The sequence below is a fragment of the Balaenoptera physalus genome, assembly GCF_965194825.1.
Source record: "Balaenoptera physalus genome assembly, chromosome: 11".
NCBI lineage: Eukaryota > Metazoa > Chordata > Mammalia > Artiodactyla > Balaenopteridae > Balaenoptera > Balaenoptera physalus.
Window position 1 is genome coordinate 104,671,690 of NC_138896.1, and position 18,377 is coordinate 104,690,066.

General features: G+C 50.5%; 1 protein-coding gene across 2 annotated transcripts in view; it reads left to right on the forward strand.

Annotated features, from left to right (window-relative positions):
- SLC6A11 (solute carrier family 6 member 11) overlaps positions 1-18,377 on the forward strand; it is a 193,319-nt gene that overhangs the window by 153,274 nt on the left and 21,668 nt on the right. Inside the window, exons 16-18 of one of the 2 annotated variants that reach the window (XR_014251414.1) lie at positions 6,649-6,800; positions 9,838-9,893; positions 11,177-11,407. The gene's annotated coding sequence lies outside the window, so the exon portion shown is untranslated. The remainder of the gene's footprint in view (positions 1-6,648; positions 6,801-9,837; positions 9,894-11,176; positions 11,408-18,377) is intronic. The other variant, XR_014251415.1, reaches the window with a different exon arrangement.

Here is an 18,377-nt window from a genome sequence, read left to right on the forward strand (position 1 = left end):
ATTTAGATATTCTGCCTATTTTTTGATTTGATTGTTTGGTTTTTTGACATAGAGCTGTGTGAGCTATTTGTATATTTTGGGGATTAATCCCTTGTCGGTCACTTTGTTTGCAAATATTTTCTTCCATTCTATGGGTTGTCTTTTCATCTTGTTTAGGGTTTCCTTTGCTGTGAAAATGCTTTTAAGTTTAATTAGGTTCCATTTGTTTATTTTTGGTTTTATTTTCATTACTCTAGGAGGTGGATCAAAAAAGATATTGCTACAATTTATGTCAAAGAGTGTTCTGCCTATGTTTTCCTCTAAGAGTTTTATAGTGTCCAGTCTTACGTTTAGGTCTTTAATCCATTCTGAGTTTATTTTTGTGTATGATGTTAGGGAGTGTTCTAATTTCATTCTTTTACATGTAGCTGTCCAGTTTTCCCAGCACCACTTATTGAAGAGACTGTCTTTTCTCCATTGTATATTCTTGCCTCCTTTGTCATAGATTAGTTGACCATAGGTGCGTGGGTTTATCTCTGGGCTTTCTATCCTGTTCCATTGATCTATATTTCTGTTTTTGCACCAGTACCATACTGTTTTGATTACTGTAGCTTTGTAGTATAGTCTGAAGTCAGGGAGCCTGATTCCTCCAGCTCTGTTTTTCTTTCTCAGGATTGCTTTTGCTATTCAGTGTCTTTTGTGTTTCCATACAAATTTTTAAAATTTTCATTCTAGTTCTGTGAAAAATGCCATTGGTAATTTGATAGGGATTGCATTAAATCTGTAGATTGCCTTGGGTAGTATAGTCCCCTTGACAATATTGACTCTTCATTCAAGAACATGGTATGTCTTTCCATCTGTTTGTGTCACCTTCAATTTCTTTCATCAGTGTTTTGTAGTTTTCAGAGTATAGGTCTTTTGCCTCCATAGGGAGGTTTATTCCTAGGTGTTTTATTCTTTTTGATGCAATGGTAAGTGGGATTGTTTCCTTAATTTCACCTGTGAGGCAATCTTTTCAGAGTTGAGTGGAAACCCAGAAAGGGTTGATTGGAGAAGGTAGAGAGGGCTTTGAAGCATGATTAGGAGTTGTGTTGAACCAAGAAGAGAGACCTGGGCATTCCAAGTGGAGGGAACAGCTCAAGCAAAGGCCAAGGGGTATGAAAGGTCATGGAGTGGCCAGGAAATTGCCAAAAGGTCAAGGCAGAAGGAGCAACCAAAGCGTGTCTGCATCTCTTCCTTTCTCTTCTCCCCACATAGTCTCTAAAAATCCCCTTCACTGCTGGACCAATTCTGCTCTGCCCTCAATTTGCATTCCTGTTGGAGACCTCACCCCCAACCCCCCAAAAGTATACAAGTATTCATCCAAATAAAACACCTCTCTTCCTAGGGAGAAAATGAGCTTCTGAGAGCATATGATTTTCAGCACATTGTTACCCAAGAGATGAGAGTGTTTTTTCATGCAGTGGGAGGACAGGAGTCAAAGAGGCCACCCACTGTTCTAGCTGGGGAGGCTGAATGATTTGGCCTGGATGGGACTGGATTAGGAATCAGGGAAAAGTGATGGATAGAAAGGAAAGAGGCTGGATTCAGATTAAGAAGCCAAGACCCCAAGCTGAACTATTGAAATGCTGCTGGGGGCAGGGGGTGGCAAGGGCAGCTCAGCCAACCTGGGCCCTGGGTGGCTCAGCCAGTGGCCACCCCAGGCTTGCTGGGGGTAAGCACGGAGTTGGCGTTCGGAGCTGTCAGAAGTGATTAATTCATCAACAACACGGTGCACTGGAGAACTGCCTCTGACTCAATGGCTCATTAATACCCGGACTCTGATAGGACTGCAGATGCTAATTCAAGCCACTCCAAATAAAGGGCGGCCTCCTGAGAGCTCGGCCTTAACCCTCCCTTGCTTCCCCTGCAGGATGCACTTGGGGCCTGGAGGGGGTGAGCCTGGGGTTGGCTCTGGGCCACCCACCATACTCCCATGCGAGGACAAGCTCATGCTCAGTAACTCTGCAGGGCCAGCGCCCAGGGGCACTTAGAGACAATCAGGCCCAGTCGCTACCATTTCACAGACGGAGACACTAAGCCTCAGGGAGGTGCAGGGACTTGCCCATGGTCACAGAGCAAGAAAGAAACAGAGCTTGGACTTGACTCCAGGCCTGAGCCCTTCCCACCCCACTCTTCTGTCTCCCGGCCCCTGATGCAGACCTGTGTGCCAGTCACTGAGCCCCACAAGCAGTGGGAAACGACACAGCAGGGCCACGGCCCTAAGCCTGACTACAGGCACATGGGTGGGGCATTTGGGGAGGGCAGCGATCTCTTATTCAACTCCACACCCTAGCCCCCAGCCCTCCTCCTGATACAGGGAGACGTGCTTGATAAAATGTGGAACAAATTCATGACTCAGTGAACTCTAATTCATGTCCAGTGGGAACAGGTGTTTTAATCAGGTACAAACTGCTCCATGAGCTCGGAGGAAAAAGAGATCAAGGAAGGCTTCCTGGAGGAAGGACCATCAGAAATGGGCCTTTATGCAAAGAGGCACAGACTGGTCCTGCCTGGGGCTGCTCTGAGCATCTTCTCATTTCATCCTCACGATAACAACCCAGCGATGATTATAGCAATGATTGTATCTACTTCACAGATGAGGAAACTGAGGCCCAGTCAGGCTAAGTCCTTTACCCAAGGTTCCATGGCCAGGAAGCAAAGGAGTTGAGACTTGAATACAGGTCTTTCTGTCACCAAAACTCATGTTCTCACCAGCATCTGAAGGCCCTGCTCAATTAGCCCTGCCAGAGCTCCCCAAGATGTGGCCACTCGCCCCTGGGGACCCCCACATCACTCCATCCCAACATCATGCCTGACTCTCCTGCCGTGGGCTGCGATCAGCTGTGTCTATGGGCAGGGGGTCGTCATGGCATCACCCACACCCACACCCAGCACTGGGCTTTGCAGGCTGGGAGCCACCCACAGATGTCTGTCAAGGGGACTTTAATCCATGGAACCTGAGATCTCAGAGGGTTGCTGTGAGGATTCCAAGAGTGGACACTCAGGAAGAGTCTGGCTTAGTGCCGGGGGAAGGCTGCTGTTGGGCTGTTTATTATTATTTGGATTCAACCAGCCTCCCTTCCTGGATTCAAAGCAATTCCTGTCCCCAGGGAGGTGCAGACCAGAGAAGGTCACATGGCCACATGAGGCCCAAAGCCAAGTTTCCTGACTCTGGACTCCCCAGGAAGTGCTCCCTGACCCTCAGAAACTTGCCCACTCAGCCTCACTTGAGTTCTGCATCTTTTGACAACAGAAAATCCCCTAAGGAAATAATTCAACCACAGCTCCATCACCGAACCACACATCTGTTTCCACCTCACCCTGTTCCCGCTGCTTTCCCTGTTCCTGACCAGAGGTTGGACGCCCTGCTTGTCAGACTAGCCTGGAGTGTGCTGTGGAGAGTGTGTGAGCCCAGGGAGTGTGGTGTGTGTGTATGTGTGTGTGTGTGTGAACCCTGCAGGAATGTGAGTGTGTGTGTACATAAGAAAAGATGCTGCCCCTTGTGTCTCTCCTTTGCTCTCACACTACGACCACACGCACACTTTTGACAACAGACATGTGGGTTTTCCACACATCAAGCAATTCTGTGACCCCAGCTGGGTGTCCTACAATTCAACTTAGTTCTGACGCTGTCTCCCTGGAGTTAGCGTCAGATTCCACATGCTAAGGGCTCAGTCCCACAAGATTTCCCCCACTTCAGACATCAGTCACATGTCCGGAGTTATCGCCTGCACTTCTGACCAACCAGATATAAGTCAGCGTCCCCATAACCCCCTCGTTGGTTTTGATAATTTGCTAGAATGGCTCATAGAACTCAGGGAAACACTTACTTAGGTTACCAGTTTATTGCATAACAACGGATGCGGGTGAACAGCCAGATGAAGAAGTATGTACGGAATGGTCCAGAAGTGTCTCAAGTAGAGGAGCTTCTATCTCTGTGGAGTTGGAGTGCACCATCAACGTGTGGATACGTTCACCAACCCAGAAGCTCTAGGAACCCCATACGTTGAGGTTTTTATGGAGCCTTCATCATAGAGGCACGGTCAATCATTAACTCAATCTCCAGCCTCTCTTCTCTTCCAGGAGGATGAGGGGCGAGGCTGAAAGTTCCAAGCTTCTAATCGTGGCTGGGTCTTTCTGGGGACCAGCCCCCATCCTGAAGCCATCCAGGAGCCCACCAAGTGTCACGTCATTAGAAAAAATCACTCCTATTATTCAGGAAATTCTAAGGGTTTCAGGAGCTCTGTGCCAGGAACTGGGGGCAGAGATCAGTATATATATTTTTTATATGATCTCACAGTGGGTGTGTATGTATGTGTGTGTGTTGTCTCTCTCAGCCAAGGCTGTGCCATGCTGCAGTAACAAGTGGTCCCCAGAGCACAATAGCTCACAGCAATGTAGATTTTCTTCTCAGCATCTACATTACTTCGAGGGTCACCTATGGCTCTGCTCCCTGTCAGCAACACCCTGGGACCCACAGTAAATGGGCAGCCTCTACCCGGAGTGCCACAGGTCACCACAGCAGAGGGAAAAGAGAGCCTGGAGGACCTGGAAGCTGGCTCTGGAGGCTCCCACCCAGAGGGACACACAGCTCTTCCCCTCCAATTTCAGGGGCTGGAGCTGGTCATGTGACTGAGTCTGTCCTCATGGGAAGTGGCCCCTCCCTCAGGGAGAGCCAGGAGGCACCCCTGAACTGGAGCCAGCGTACCGCACTCTGATTCAGCAGTGTGAGAAACTGTGCGTCTCAGTGGGTCTTGGTTAGTGTGAGAAAGTGCAGCTGCACAAATCTACCTTTTGGGATACCTTGTGCTCTGGGTGTGGACAGGTGTAGGTAGGTGTTTCTGGATGTAAAACAAGTGTGTAAGTGGTGTGCACAGGAGCCTGTAGGTGAATGGACAAATGGGAGTGCACATGTGATGGGAAGAATGTGAGTCGGGGGTGTGAGCATGTGTGTGCAAATTATGCGTGCACATATGTGTGTGTGCAAGCATGTGTGCAAGCATGTGTGCACATGTGTGCACGTGTATGCCACACGCCCTAGCCATGGCACTGAGTCCATCTGTATGTACAGCAAACGCCCCCCACACTCACACCCGAACATACGCTCCCTTCTACAGGGAAGAAGCTCTCACAGATGGGAGGTGAGATGCTCAATTTCCCAGCTGATGATTTAGCAGGTTCATTCACCCCTCATTTGTGGCCATCTGTCACCCTCCACACGGCAGCTGGGCTATCTCCACCTGGCCTGCGCACTGTGGCTGCAGAGGAATGGTGACAGGACAGCAGGCAGGGATTCTGTCCTCAGCTACCAGCTCCAGAGACTGAGGTCCCCTTCCAGTCCCAGGACTGACTCTCTCAGAGCTGCCCTGGGGGATGGGGGCCCAGGTGGGACAGACCCAGCCCTCAGCGATCCCCAAAGATAAGGCTCTTCCAGAAGGGATTTGGGGGTCTCCAAAATGCCTTAGACGCCCCCAAACCTCCAGCAACCCTCCCGTACTCCCAGCTCGCCCCTCCTCCCCCTACGGGAACCTCCAGCCAGAACAAGCCAGCCCCTAATAGTCACCTTCTCCAGGTGCTGATCCTGTGTGAGGCTCTGTGCTAAGCGCTTGACATGCACTCTCTCATTTAGACCCAAGATGTTGGGGCTGCTCTTCTCCCTGATCGACAGATAAGGAAACTGAGGCACAGAGAGGTGCACACGTTCACACAGCCCACTGGTAGCAAAACCAAGTCTTGGGCTAATGTCTCCCTGTTCGAATGGGCCCAGGGCTGCTCCAGGTTACCTCTTCCAGGAAGCTGCCCAACTAGCAGCCTGGAGGGGCCAGGCCTGGGCTGTGGCAGGACAGCAGCCCTGGATGTGGACGCTGGGGGAGGCGGTGGAACAGAGGGTCCAGGTCACCCCATCTTCTTCTCTGGTGACCACCCTACCCCTTCCCAGGAGAGAGACCTTCCCCCCTTGGTCCTGCCTTCTGATTCCAACAGTTCCTTGAAATGAGCCTCTCAAGCCAGGGCTGCTTTTGTCATGTCCCTGCTCAACCACCGTCCTGGCTTGGAATGAAGTCCAGCCTCCCTAACGCGCCGCAGCTGGCCCTGGCCTTGGGCCTCGCCCCCCTGTCCGGCCTCACAGCCCCACCTCCCCTCCGCTCTTGCGTTGAGTTCCTCACCCACGCTCCTTCACCTCTGATGCTTTGCTTTCCCTCCACCAGTCTCCTTCACACTTTCCCAGCTCACTTCTCCCCACCCTGCCCTCCTCGTGGAAGTCTTCCCTGCCCCCCAAGGCCATGGCAGATCCCGTCTCCAAGCTGCCCTCCCCTCCCCTTCCCTTCGTGGAGCCTCTCACACCACAGGGGATTTGTGTCTCCCCCACTGAACTGTAAGTACCCGGGGCACATGGTGCTTCCCCGGTCACTCACTTAACAGATGTTATTGATCTCCCCCTGCCCTGGCTTACACTAAACATTGTCTAGGGGAGGGGGCTTATTGGGTCATATAAAAAAAAAGTCCCAATGGGGCTTCAGGCGTTGCTGGATCCAGGGGCTCAGATGATATCAATAGGACTCATTATGACTGAGTTTCACTCTCACTACTCCTTGACTACATTTGCCTCTATTTTGGCCTTGATTTTAGGCAGGCACTCTTCATCAACAGAGGTCTGGGATTCATTTTGATTGGGCCAGCTTTGGTCATGTGCTCCTCCCTGAACCAATCACTCAAGTGGCGATGATGAATTTACCCTGATTGGCCAGGCCTGGGTCACGTGCGCATCTCTAGAGCCAAAGGTAAGTCCAGCTCCACGATATGACATGCACCATAGTATATGGAGTGGCCTTGGGAGTGGACACCAAGAGACGTCCATGTGGCCCTCCCAGTGGACAGTTGGGGGTTCTTTGTGCAGGGATTGTCCTTAGGCTTTCTCCTCATGGTGTCATCATTCCTCCCTGGATAACTGCAGCCACCTCCTAAATGCCTCTTGGTCCCGCCTGACTCTCCATCCAACCCACACCACACACCATCACCAGATTAATCTTCCCAAGGCTTCCCAGTAAGTCCCCTGCTCAAGAACTTTCCTTGGCTCCCCAATGCCATCAGGAAAAGGTCCTCATGCCTCAGTCTGGTGCTCAAGGCCTCCTGTGATCTCACTTTAGTTGTTTTTCTCAGCCTTGTCTCCTCCATTCTTCTATGCTGGACTAGGAGTCCAAGACTTGAGTTGCCATCACTGTTCACTAGCTGTATGACCTTGAACACAATTCAGTATTGAAGAAGAGCAAAGTTGGAGGACAGACACTACTTGACTTCAAGACGTCCTATAAAGTTAGAGTAATCAAGACAGTGTGCTATTGGTGAAAGAACAGACAGATAGGTCAATGGAACAGAATGGAGAGCCCAGAAATAGATCCTGATAAATAGAATCTACTGATCCTTGATAAAGGAGCAAAGGAAATGAAATGGAGCAATGATAGTCTCTTCAACAAATGGTGCTGGGACAACTATACGTCCACATGTGAAAACATGAATCCAGACACAGACATTATACCCTTCACAAAAATTAACTCACAATGGATCATAGACCCTAAATATACCTAAATATAAAATGCAAAATGAGAAAACTTGTAGAAGATAACGTAGGAGAAAATCTATATAACTTTAGGTATGGTGATGACTTTTTAAATAACACCAAAGGAACAATTCAAGAAAGAAATAATTGATAGGCTGGACTTCATTAAAATTAAAAACTTCTGCAGAAGACGATGTCAAAAGAATGAGAAGGCAAGCCACAGACTGGGAGAAAATATTTGCAAAAGACATATCCAAAATACACAAAGAACTCTTAAAACTCAACAATAAGAAAACAAACAACCCAATTTGAAACTCAAAAGATCTTAACAGACACCTCACCGAAGAAGATATGCAGATCAAAACTAAGCATATGAGAAGATGTCCCACATCATATGTCATCAGGGAAATGCAAATTAAAACAACAATGTGATACCACTACACACCTATTAGAATGGCTAAAATCTGGAACACTGACAACTTCAAATGCTGGTAAGGATTTAGAGCAATGGGAGCTTTCGTTCATTGCTGGTGGGATTGCAAAATGGTGCAGCCACTTTGGAAGACATTTTGTTGGTTTCTTACAAAACCATACTCTTACAATGCTATGCAGCAATACCACTCATTGTTATTTATTTAAAGGAGTTGAAAACTTACCTCCACAAAAAAACCAAACATAGATATTTACAGCAGCTTTATTCATAACTGCCAAAACTTGGAAGCAACCAAGATGTCCATTCAGTAGGTGAATGGAAACATAAATTGTGGTACATCCAGACAATGGAACATTATTCAGCACTGAAAAGAAATAAGCTATCAAGCCATAAAAAGACATATTAAATGCGTATTACTAAGTGAAAGAAGACAATCTGAAAAGGCTACATATTGTGTGATTTTGACTATATGACATTGTGGAAAAGGCAAAACTATGGAGACAGTAAAAAATTACTGGTTGCCCAAGAGTGGGGCTAGGGGAGGGCTGAATAGGTGGAGGACTGAGAATTTTTAGGGCAGTGAGTACCATAACAATGGTACATGTCATTATACGTTTGTCCAAACCCACGGAACATATATAATAACACCAAGAGTGAACCCTAAGGTAAACTGTGGACTTAGGGTGATAATGTTGTGTCAACGTAAGTAAGTTCATCGGTCGTAACAAATGTACCAATTTGCGGGGTGGTGTTGATCATGGGGGAAGCTGTGCATGTGCGGGGGCAGGAGGTATATGAGAAATGTCTGTCCCTTCCTCTTAATTTTGCATGAACTGAAAACATTTTTAAAAAAGGTTTTGTTGTTGTTGTTGTTGTTTTAAAGCAAGTGGCAGAATGACAACCAGAGTACAATGCTATTTTTATAATATAAACACACAAACAAACAAAAAGATGTTTACTAGGTATATATAGATGTACCCAAATGGGAAGAAAACAATGTCTGGAAGGACATGCAGCAAACTGTTCCTATTATATCTGCAAAGTGGAGGAGGAGTAAATGAGGATTAAATGGGAAGATCAAAGGGAACTTTTGTCTTAAATATTGTGATCGGTTATAGGGTGGAAACACCAGAAGTACTCGGCTAATTAATAATATTTTTTAAAGAGGAAAAATGAAGGAAAACAAAATAAGGAAAGAAAGAAGAGAGGGAGGGAGAGAAAAGGAAGGTAAAAAGAGAAGTAAGAGAGGGTCAAAGAGAAAGGGAGGGAGGGGGAGGGCAACGGGGGAAGCAGAAGAGAGCAGAAAGGCCCTGTGACCTCCACTTTACCCACCTGCCAAGATGTCTCTGGCCCACATCAGCCTGGGCAGGCAAGCTGCAATCCCAGGGCTCTGCCATATTCTCTCCCATTAAGATGTCAGCCCTCTCCTGGCTGCTGCCCACCCCTAGCCCTGGCCTCCGGTGGAGTGCTTTATTCTCCTTATCAGTCAGTGAGAACCAGCAAGGACCACATCTCTGGACCCATGCCTGGGCCACTGATTGCAAATTGTTTCTGAAGGAGCATTTTGCAATGGGCTTTCCCTCTCCCGGGACTATTCTAGGAATGTCAATAGCTTCTGTTTGGAATAAAAATGCTGAATCCATTTCTCTCATAAATAACAATATTGTGATTAGCTGCCATTTGGATGGCAGATAATGAAAGTGGAGCAGGCATTTGCTGCTTCTGGATTTCCTAAGATAGAGATAGATGTATGGATGCCAAAGCCCTGATGGGACATCCACTCCATGCCAGGGTTTGAGTGCCATGAACTCCTTCTGCCTCTCAACAGCTCTCCTAGGTAATCACGGCTGCGCCTGTGTAACGGAGGAAGAAACTGTGGCCCAGGTATGTCACTCAGCTATGAGGTCCTAGAACGAGCCAGGAGCTCCTGAGTCTAAGATCAGGATTCACACGTCTACCCCAGCTGCCCCTCACTCTTGGAAGGTGAAAGTTCCAGAAAGTGAATAAGGTTGAGCAGACTCTGGACAATGCTCCATGCCTCAGCCCCATCAGGCATCAGCTACCTTGGCAGTGTCCACCCCTTCCCCACTGGAGGATACACAGTGTGTCACCCATAACCCTGGACCTGACCTTTCCCAGGGGCTCTGGCCAACCTCCCACTCTCTTTCCTGTAATGCTGTGCCTGGGGGCTTCCCCACACCCCCAGAAGGCTGCTCGGCCAAGTGCCTCCTAGTGCAGAAGTGCCAGGAAATTAGCACCCTTGGAGCAGTCTTCAACCAAAGGCTGACAAGAATTGGTGTATCAATACCCCAGCTCCCTTTCCCCTCAGGTAGGGTAACTCTGAGATGCATGTGCTACCCTGTTTCCTAGAGTGTTGTCCCTGGAATTAAGTGCCAGCTGCCCACCTGGTAGCTGGCTGGATCAAACACCCTATGCCGGCTGCCTGCCCTTCTCACATCCCTCTTCCCTACTGTGTTAGCTCTGCCTCCCAAATAAGCCACTTGCACTCAAGTCCTTGTCCTCAGCTTGGCCTCTGGGGAACCCAGAAAAGCTCCAGACACCCTCTGTATCTTAGTTTAAGCTGTAAAATTGGTATAACACCTCCCATCCTGTGGGGTCACTGGGAGGGTGATTGCAATGATTCGTGCAAAGGGCTCTGGCACTAAGTAGAAGCTCAATAAATACGTAGTTACAGTACTTAGAATTTTAAAGGCATGAACTTGCCCATGGTAATGCAGCTCCTGGGATGTGAATTAGTCTCCCCACCCTGAGGCCCATGTTCTTTTCGCAGCACCAATTGCCTCTTGGTGCCTTTCTTCCAGGCCTCTGGTTTCCCTCCAGCACAGTCACCACACTCCCCCCATCTCCTCCTGGAGGTCCTCAGTGCCCAACACATGGGAACCAGCCTGGGTTGGTTGTCAGATGCCCGCAGGTGACAGTGACATTCAGATCCGTCCTGAGAGTGACTGAGATGCTGGCCAGCAGGCAGGGTTTTCACTTCCAGGAGCCTGGCAGTGCTCAGGGGAGAAAAAGTCAGAATTCTCAGAACTCCGAGCCCTTCTCACACCCTGTCTATCCGAGGGGCCAACGGGCAGGTCCTCAAGAACCTGCCACATGAGTGAGACGTGAGCCCATGGTTTTCATGTGTGCATTTCTCTCTTCAACAGATATTTAGTGAGCACTTCCTGTGTGCCAAGCACTGGGCTGTGTACCCATTCCTGACCTCGCAGAGCTTACAGTCCAGAGAGAGAGAGGGGATGAAACCAGGAGTTAAACAACTCAGTGTGTGCATTTCTATGATGGGGAAACGTGCAGATGAATCCAACCAGGGAACGGGGCCGGGCCATGAGGGCAGGAGTCATCCCACTGGCATCCAAGCCAAAACCTGCAGAGTAAAGGTAAGTCCACTAGAGAAGAGGATAAGGGAACAGTGTTCCTGGCAGAGGGAACAGCATATGTAAAGGCCCAGAGGTTGGGACCCTTGAGGAGCACTGAAAGTAGTCTCATATATCTGGATGTTGGCAATGAGTGTGGAAGGAACCCAATAGCCCTGGGCTCTCTGCCCTGGGAGCAGATACAAAGTGTCAGTGAATATTGAGCCCCTATTGTGTGCAGGGCTCCAAGGAACAGCAGTCTGTGCCCCCATTGAAGGGAGAGTGCTGAGTACCTTTAAAGGGAAGCAGGAACGAGATCTGTGTGGGAATTGGAGGCATGAAGAAATCATATGCAGTTGGGCAAAAGCCAGACAAGATTCTTGGAGGTGGTGGCATTTGAGATTGCCTTCAATCCTCAATTAGAATCTTATTGACTCGGGGGTAGAGCAGATTGCAAATGGCCCCTGAATAATAAGAGTACTTGAGCATTTACCACGCACCAGAACATGAGCTGGCTTTCTCCCAGCAATGCTGTCAGGTAGAAGCTATAACTATTATTATTATTCCCATCCTATAGATGAGGAAACTGAGGACCAGGAAGGTGAGGTCACTTGGCTAAGGTCTGTCTAGCTCCAAAGCCTACACATTACCCACAAACTGTACGCTGTGGAGAAATGTTTATCGGGCCATCTCCTTGGGACAGGCCCTGTCTGCACTGAGAACAGCCTGCTCCCCATCTTGTGGGGGGTTGCCTCTTTGGAAGTGGCAGTCTGTCAGGGTGTTGCAGGATTGAGCCCAGCATGGTATGACATGCACAAATATTTGAACATTCAGCAACAAGGCCGCTGCCAAGGATCTGCCCCAGCGTGACTCATGGACAGGATAACAAAATGATATTATGTCCTATTATCCCCCGCGAGGTTTATTGTGGTTTTTCAAGTGGTTACACACATTAATGTGGTGGCTCTTTTGCTAATGGGGGAATTTCTGGTATGGAGGGGGTGCGGTTAAGGTAATAGCATCCCTTCTGAAAACAAAACACGAAGCCCTGTTTCCCTACAGGGGATATTTTCTTAGGTCGAAGGGAGGCTTGTCAGTGTTACTAGAATTTTGGACAAGCTGGATGATGGAATTGTGTTGTCTGTGGAAACAGAGTCTGCTAGGAGCAGCTGAAGGGTTCGGCACAGGAGGCCTGGGCAAGGTGTGGGGAGCAGACTCAGGTGTGGCCTTCCTCCTGAGCCCCTTACCCAGCAGCCTGAGGACTTGGGATGTCAGAAGGGAAGTGAAATCTCTTTAATTTGAAAGTGAGGAAACTGGGCCTCAGAGAGGGAAAGGGACTTGCCCAAGGACACACAGAGGACTGATGACAGATCTGGACATCCCGAACCCCCCCTGCCCCTCGCAAAATCAGGTCTCTTCCCACAGCATCACCTGTGGCCTGACGAGAGGTTGCCTGGGGGTGCAGGGGCGAGATTAATGAACTTCATGGCCCAGGGTGCCACCTTTGGAGATGGCCAGGCTTCATTTGGGATCCCAGCTCTGCTCCTCTTCTACTGTGTGACTTTGGGCCAGTGACTCTCTGTTTCCCCATGGGTCAGTGATTAGCACACAGCAGTGCTCCAAAATACAGCTAGCAGTCATCACCTTCCTGGCTCTGCTACCAGGTAGCCAGGTGCTTGCAGGCAACTCACTGTGTCTCTCCAGGCCTCAATTTACGCATTTCTAAAATAAAGGTACTCGACTAGGTAATATCTCAGGGCCGTCTCCAGTCTGATGCCCTGTAAGTCTATGACTCATTGAACTACCCCAAGTCAAGGGAAGGGAGGGGACTACAGCAATAATATTAACAATAATAGTTTCAACCATTTATTGAGTGCCCACTGTTAGGTGCCAGTCCCCCTCATGTCACGCCTCCAATATTACAGCAGCCCCCTACTGGTCTCCCGGCTTCCAATCTTCTCCCCTTCAATCCACCTTGCATACCTGGCCAGTCTCAACAATCTTAAATCCTGCCTTACTGTTTCTGCTCCAGCACATTCAGTGGCTCCCCAGTGCCCCACAAGGTCAAATCCAGTTCTTCCATGTGGTGATTAAACCTTCCATGGTCAGGCCTTGCCCTCTTTAATGGAATCTCCTATCAGCTGTGTTGTCTCTTTGTCGAGTCCTCCCCCGTATCTCGTCTCAGAGGTGCTCAATGAACATTTGTTGAGTGAACGAACACATGGGTGAAATGTTTCTCTAAATTAGGCTACGCAAACTTTAGTCACTTGCAAACCAGCCACGAGAGTTTTGCAAAAATCTGTGCATTGTGTCTATTTTTATTTACTTAAGTATTTTCCTTTTTTAGATTAAATAAATGTATCTGAAAAGGAAACTGTACATCACACTGTAACTAGAAGATCAGTATCACTTGCCAGAAATAGGTCTCCACTAAAATAGATACAAGGACAGATGAGCAATGTGTTCAATTCTAACTAGATATTGGTGTCTACCAGGGCTACAGTCCTAGGGCTCATCGCTCTTAGTTAAAATGGGATGGCTCAGTACCGTGAGAGGTGTTAAAGACAAATTACCCCAACCTGAGACTTGCCCATGGGCAGAAATCACAAGGATGTTACAGGGAGATGAATATGGAAGAGCTTTTGTGCACCAAGTTATTCCACCTCACTGAAAATTATCCTAGCTACCACCAATGGTTGCCAGCCCGCGTTTTGGGAACTCTGCTAACAGAACCCATCTCTCTAGCCCACGAGGGATGCATGTGAGTTCTCTGGAAGACTTTAACCGGGCTTTTAGGAAGGGCATAGGGACGGTGCATCAGACATCTCAACTTTGTAGTATAGGGTCCCTTATCTGAAGTTCCCCACTTCACAGGAGACAGTCCTTGGAACACCAGTGAGATAAGAGTTTGTTGTTTGAAACCATCCGCGTGGTGGAATAATGAGTTTCCCATCACTGGAGATGTGCAGACAGATGCTAGACAGTCATGGGCGGGCGGGGAGGGGAGCGGGGAACAGGGGATGTTATGGAGATAATTCAAGCAGTAGACGGTCGGTCTATGAAACTGACCTGACAGCCAGACTTTGCTTTTGTATGTAGGCAAAACACATTTTTTAAAAATTTTATTTATTTAATTTATTTTTAGGTGCGTTGGGTCTTCGTTGCTGCACGCGGGCTTTCTCTGGTTGCGGCGAGCGGGGGCTACTCTTTGTTGCCATGCGCGGGCTTCCAATTGCAGTGGCCTCTCTTGTTGCAGAGCACGGGCTCTAGGCGCACGGGCTTCAGTAGTTGTGGCTTGCAGGCTCTAGAGCGCAGGCTCAGTAGTTGCGGCGCACGGGCTTAGTTGCTCCGCAGCATGTGGGATCTTCCCAGACCAGGGCTTGAACCCGTGTCCCCTGCATTGGCAGGCAGATTCTTAACCACTGCGCCACCAGGGAAGCTCCTGCAAAACACATTTAGAGCAATGAAAATAGAGGGGAATTAACTTCTGAATAGGAATACAGAAAAAAGAGAGATGATTGTAAGTGAGATTATCGAGGAGACTTGAAGGAAGAAAGGGGAGTTGAAATGGTTACTATAATTCGTTTACATCAGTAATGCTTCCTATTTCTCAATCCAAAACTGGATTCATTGCACTATTTTGGTTTTAATCAACATAAACTGAACTCAAACTTGCGTAAGTGACAAAAAAGGAACTTAATGAGATTGAAATAATGAAACTGCCTTCAGGCACGGCTGAGTCCAGGGACTCAAACAATACTCACCAGGACTCTGTCCATTCTCCGTCTCTCAGTTCCGCCTTCCTCTGTGTCGGCTTCATTTTCAGATATGATCTGTTCATGGAGTGACAAAGCCGGCTGCCAGCAGTTCCAGGCTTAGGAACCGTGGTGGAGATCAAACTTGTGTTTGACAGTAGTTTTAGCAAAAGTCCCAGGAAGAGTTCTCATCAACGCAGTATATGTCACACGTTCTTCCCACTGAGATCAGGGTGATGTGCTCTGGCTGTGCCTGGGTCACATGCCCACCCCTGAAAGGAGGGAACTCCACCCAACCATATGAACGTGAGTGGAGAAGGGGAAGTTCCCCAAATCAAAACTGAGGTGCTATCGCCTGAACAAGCTGAAATGAATGTCAGGCAAGAAAAAATAGCTTCCATATTTGCTACCCTCATACCCTTGCTCAAATCTGTGCCCCGCATCTCCATCCAGATAGCATCTATTCATCCTTTGGCCATCAGCTCAAATGGCACTTCCTTGAGGAAACCTTTCCCAACCATCCCAAGCTGGACTGGATCGCCTGAAATGTGTGCTCCTGGCAGAGCTTGTCACTCTGGGCCTGTGTGGTTATTTGACAGAAGCCTGTCTCCCACACCGGACCAGGACCACCTTGGGGTCTGTGGCCTGTCTTGTTCACCATGGTGTCTCCAGGTGGTGACCAGTAGAGGGGAGGAATGGATGGGTCAAGGAAGATATCAAGATTCCATGCTTGTGGGTGAGAGTGTGGGAAAGAGACAGGAGCAGTCAGGGTCACCTTGGGGAGCACTGTGTGTTGTGGGACCCAGGATGGATGATAGGCGGGCAATGTGGGGTGGGGGATGGCAAGTCTATGGGCAAATGCCAGCCCTGGGGACAGAGAGAGGAGGCAAAGAGTAGGTCACGGGTAGAGAGAAGGGATCCTTTCTGTGAGTCCTTGGGGAACCCAGATGGAAGGGCAGTCATGGCCCCATTACCAGGAGTCTTTGTGAAAGGAGTCAGGGGTCAGGACTTGGCAAGGGATAGGGAGGGAGTCCTCTGGTACTGGGTGAGCATTGGCTGGGAGAGAGCCTTCTCTGGGACAATCCCTCAAATCTCAAGAACTGGAAGGAGGAGGGTACCTGGGGGATGGGGCGGGGGGTGAGGGGGAGGGGGTGTTCTGCTGCCATCCCTGGGGGTTGTTGCAGGCTGTGTTTCTCTTTTTAACCATCTGTTTATCCATCTGTCCATCCACACGCATAGCCACTTGTGTCTCCACCACCACCCCCTGGCAGCAGACAGGGAGTCCTCACCAACCCGCCCCTCCCCGCCATATGCACACATCCTGCCTGGGATCAAAAGCCTTGTTGCTTCAGCTCAGAAACTGTTCCCTGTGTAACAGGCAGGGGAGCAGAGAGGGGGCAGGAGCCCCACACTGAGGGGGCCTTGTGACCTACAGAGAGAGAAGAGGGTGAAACAGAGAAAGAGAAACAAAAAAGACCAACAGAAGCAGACCGGCAAGGCTGGAGAGAGAAAAGCCAAGAGGGAAATCCATGTTGAAAAGGACTGAGACGCAGAGACCCAGACAGACGGGCCAAGGCAGGGAAGAGGCCACCAGACGAAAGGCGAAGGAAGGAGAGAGAGAGAGGAGAAAGGGGAGAGGGGAGCGGGCGAGGCGGATGGGGCGGGGAAGAGAAGAGAGAGAAGAAAAGGAGAGAAAAGGGGGGAGGGAGGGGAGATGGAGAGCGAAGAACTGGAAGCGGGAAACGGGAGAGACAAGGAGAGAAGACGAGGAGTGGAAGGGAGTGGGGTGAAGGGACGCCGAAGAAGCCGCGGGAACGGGGCGCGCGGCTGGCGGGGGGTCGCGGCAGCCCCCATCCCCGGGCGGGGCGGGCTCCGGAGCCCCGGCCCCACCCCCTCCCCGCCCCCGCCCCGCCCCCGCCGCGCTCCCTCCGCCCCGCCTCCCGCCGCGCCCCGCCCCCCGCACTGCCCGCCCCTCTCTTCCCCGTGTCTCTCCGCCCGCCCTCGGAAGACTGAGCAAGCGGCGAGATAGCGGGCGAGAAACGCGGAGCTGAGGCACCGAGGAGCCGGGGAGCGCAGCGCGGCCCGAGGCGGGAGCGGCCCCGCGTCCGGAGCGCACCGGAGCGGCCGAGCTGCCCGCGCAGCGCCCGCCGCGGGCAGCGCAGCCCCGGCCGCAGGTAGGAAGGGGCTGCCGGCTTCGGGACGCGGGGCGCAAAGTCCGGGACGGCTGGACAGAGCGGACGGTCGCCCAGAGCCGCCGCCGCGGGCCGGGCGGGATGGGGTCGGCCACGCCGAGTTTGCAGCCCCGGCGCCTCGCCCGGCCTCGGGCCACAGGAAGGAGCGTGAGGTGCCGCTCCGACAGTCGAGGCGCACCCCGGCCATCCCCATGGGACGCGTAGGGGACCGGGGGAACTCGCACGAGGGTCGCTAGAATCTCCTGCCTTTTCCTGGTCGCGGGCCCCTTGGACCCCCAGCTGGTGTTGAATTCTGCTGGAGCCGTCGAAGCGCCGCGTTCATCCCCAGGGGATGGCGGGGGACCCGGGAAAGAATGATAACGTTTGGCTAGTCGTGCGCCACTTCTCCGTCTGGGGTCAGCTGCGCCGAGGTCGAGCTGTGCCCCTCTTCTGTTCTCTTCGGGCTCTGGGGACCAGGAGACTTGAGAATGGGACACCTCCTTTCTGTCCTAGGGCAGCTTAAGCTGTCAAGAAATGTTGGCTAGAAAGCACACCACAGCTTGGGCTTGAGCTTTCGCACTGAAGCTCGCGACGCGCTCTCCCCACGCCTTTCCCCGAGGAATGTGGGGTGAGGGGGGTCCCTCAGAGGGTTTGAGGACTGTGTCTCCTTGCTACGCAGGGACCATTCTCAGCTTCTTGCCTTACATCCTGGCATTTACTTTCCGAGGATTGGAAGAAGGGACGACCCTGCTCCCCGAGGTTGCCCGGGGGCAGTTATCAGCGGGTCTTCATGCGTGGTCCCTTTGTACCCACACGTCCCCACGGCTGGCACCCACAGATGCCGTGTTCTAGCATAGCCTGCTTTTTGGACAAGGAACTCAGACCTGGCTGCCCGGCCCTGAGGCTCTGAGCTAATCTACTCCCCAAATAGATGTGAACCCCAAGGAGAAGATGGGGATTTTAAAGGCCCAGTGATGATGCTTAGTGTCTTCCCGATGTGGGGCTTGAGCGCTCTCTCCCTCTCCCAGGAAGCTCAGCCTCATCTTCGTGAAGAACTGGGGGCTCTGA